Below are 3294 nucleotides of genomic sequence, written 5' to 3' on the forward strand. Positions count from 1 at the left end.
TCTCTCTCTCATTAGTTTTACACGCTGAAGATCTCCGGTTTGAACCCGGACGCCACCACAAATTGATTTTGCTCCTTTTTGTCCAGCTGATAGTGACGTCATAATTGTCTCAACAAAATATATAATATTGTTGCATTAACAAAATCAAAAGGTGTTGTGGTGTAGTTGGTCTAGCACGTCAGTTTAACACGCGGAAGATCTCCGGTTCAAATCCGGACAACGCCAAGTTCTTTTCTGCTGGGGTTGTCTATTCTTATTATTATTGTTGTTTTTATTTTATTTTTGCCTACTGAAATTTTTTATTGACAGAACTTGAGTTATCATTCCTCTTTTATTAGAACTTCTGGGATCTCATCAAGAATGACTTTATGTGGATGGTCAGGGATTTTGAGAATGGGGTGTTAGATATTTACAAACTGAACTATGCTATCATTACTCTCATTCCTAAGGCCCCCCTAGCTAGAGAGATGAAGAATTTCAGACCTATTAGTCTTAGCAACTGTGCTGTTAAAATCTTTTCCAAAGCTATGAATACTAGGGCCTCCCCTATCTGTGATAAACTCATTTCACATAACCAAATTGCCTTTATTAAAGGGGGATTTATATTGGAAAGTGTTGTTATGGCCCATGAAGTGATTCATGAGGTCCATAGGTCTAACACTAGTGGGTTGATTCTTAAACTGGATTATGAGAAAGCTTATGATAGGGTCAGCTGGGAATTCCTGGAGGAAATGCTTCTTTCTATAGGCTTTGGGGTTAAATGGGTTAGTTGGGTGCTTAGCACCTTGAAACATGGGACATTTCAGGTTAGAATCAATGACACAAATGGGCCACACTTTGTTGGAGGTAAAGGGTTAAAACAAGGGGACCCCCACTCCCCCCTTCTTTTTAACCTGGTGGCTGATGTTTTTTCTAAAATGCTGGCTAAAGCTGTTAATAATGGCTTGATTGGTGGGCTTCTCCCACATGCCATCCCGGGTGGAGTAGTTAGTTTACAGTATGCTGATGATACCATTCTGTTCATTCAAGAATCTGTGGAATATGCAAAAAAATTGAAGTGGATCCTGACTTGTTTTGAGAAGCTGTCTGGCTTAAAAATCAATTTTCATAAAAGTGATTTGCATATTATTCATGTATCTGAGCAAATGTCTAGAGAATTTGCCCAAATTTTTTGTTGTCAATTTGGTGACTTTCCTTTCAAATATCTTGGTGTGCCACTTCATTTTAAAAAACTGAGGAGGGAAGACTTGCAACCTATCATTGATAGGATTATAAAAAATATTGCTGGTTGGCTAGGCAAACTTTTATCTTACAGAGGCAAGCTGATTTTATTAACTACTTGTATTGCCAGCATTCCCTCATATCTTATGGCTATGGTTAAATTCCCAAACTGGGCTATTGATATGATCACCTCCCAAATGTCTCATTTTTTCTGGGGCAATATGGGTGAGGTTCACAAATACCATTTAGCTAACTGGGGCCTTGTGGCTAGAAAGAAGGAATTTGGTGGCCTGGGTGTCCCTAATCTCAGGGAATTTAACATGGCTCTCCTGGCCTCTTGGGGGAAAAGGTTCTATGATGGGAGGGAGGGGGACTGGAAAAAACTTCTTTACTTCAAATATGCTACTGATAAACCTAATATTTTCCATGCTAAACCTGCCTCTGGGTCTCCCTTCTGGAAAAGCATCTCTTGGGCTTTTGCTGCTGCAAAAAATTTCTGGAAATGGAATCCTGGGAATGGGGATAACATTGCCTTCTGGCATGATAACTGGATTGGGGGGTGCTCCCTAAAAACTGCTTTTTGGGAATTATTTGATATCTGTCATCAACAGGATGCCACTTTGTCCCAGGTATGGGATGGTGTGAACTTATGTCTCACTTTCAGGCGCTGTGTGGATGAGGCCATGATGAAGAAATGGGGATGTTTAGTTAGCTTGGTTTCACAAACTACCCTTTCAGATCATCCAGACAGCCCTATCTGGGCCCTAGAATCAAATGGTCAATACTCTGTTAAGTCATTCTATAAACTGATCAACTTTGGGGGGGTTTCTTCTGAGATCAGAGATTTTATTTGGAAAATCAAAGTCCCTCCAAATATCCATGTCTTTTTATGGCTGATGTACAATAATAAAAGCCTTACTAGAGACAATTTGGCCAAAAGAAGAAATGTTGAGAATAAAACTTGTGTTTTCTGTGCTGAGTTGGAATCTATCCAACATCTTCTGTTTGATTGCATTGTTGCATCTAATGTCTGGTCTGTGGTTGCCGAAGCACTTAGCATTCCCCCTCCTGTTTCTTTTTCATCCTTGACTTCTTTTTGGAAGAGGAAAAAACAATGTGAAGCTGTGAATATGGTTACTTCTGCTACCTTGTGGTGCTTATGGCGGTTACGCAATGACTTTGTCTTTCAGGGGGGGAAGATGGCGAGATATACGCTGTGTGCTGGGACAGGTGGCGGCAACAATCAGGCAGTGGAAAATCTTATCTTCAGAGGCCCAGGGTGCTCTACTTCTCCAGTGCTTAAGGCTTTTGGAGCGTCAAAGAGGGGAACTGCATAGAATTGCTTGGATTTAGTGTATGTCTTGAGTGACTTATCGTCTGCGTTGTGGTCTGCATGAGTATGACTCTCTTATGGGATGTAATAGGGTAGTAGCCTAAAAACCCTGATGGATGTTTGTTCTGTGGCAGCTACTTTTGGTTGTCGCCAAGAGCTGTTCAACAGTCTGGTCTCTGCCGTTGCCTTGGCTTAATAAAAGTTGGGGCGGGGGGCGACCCCTCTCTTTTCAAAAAAAGAAATTTTTTATTGACATTTTTTCCTGCTGAACTTGGTAATGGTGATGATAGATTGTGCAGCAGTAATTTAAACGGTGCAATTGTATATTTTCCCTCGCAATGCAGTGCAAATATTTAATGGATAGATTCCCGCAAAAAAAGGGATAGATGTTGGAAATAAAATAAATAGCAACACAAGGAATGTTGAAGCACATGTGAACTAACTAGATGTTTATGTTTCTCCTCACATCTAACCATCTTTTTTTGTGGAACAAAGCACTTGTCTTTTCTACAACACATTATGGTTGATCAATATATTTATAAGACCAGAAATTTTGTATGCATACATATAGCATGTAATGTTTAAGATCTATATATTTGGGAGACCAGAAATTTCAGTACCAACCTTAGAGGAAAATTGAAGATCCCCTCTCTCTGTATGCCCTTTTTCATTAATTCCTACCGGAACATTTTTCTGTGTAATGCCCCCCCCCCCCCACCCATAGATCAAAGGTTTCTATT

This window comes from Triticum dicoccoides, chromosome 5A, assembly GCF_002162155.2.
Source record: "Triticum dicoccoides isolate Atlit2015 ecotype Zavitan chromosome 5A, WEW_v2.0, whole genome shotgun sequence".
Taxonomy (NCBI): domain Eukaryota; kingdom Viridiplantae; phylum Streptophyta; class Magnoliopsida; order Poales; family Poaceae; genus Triticum; species Triticum dicoccoides.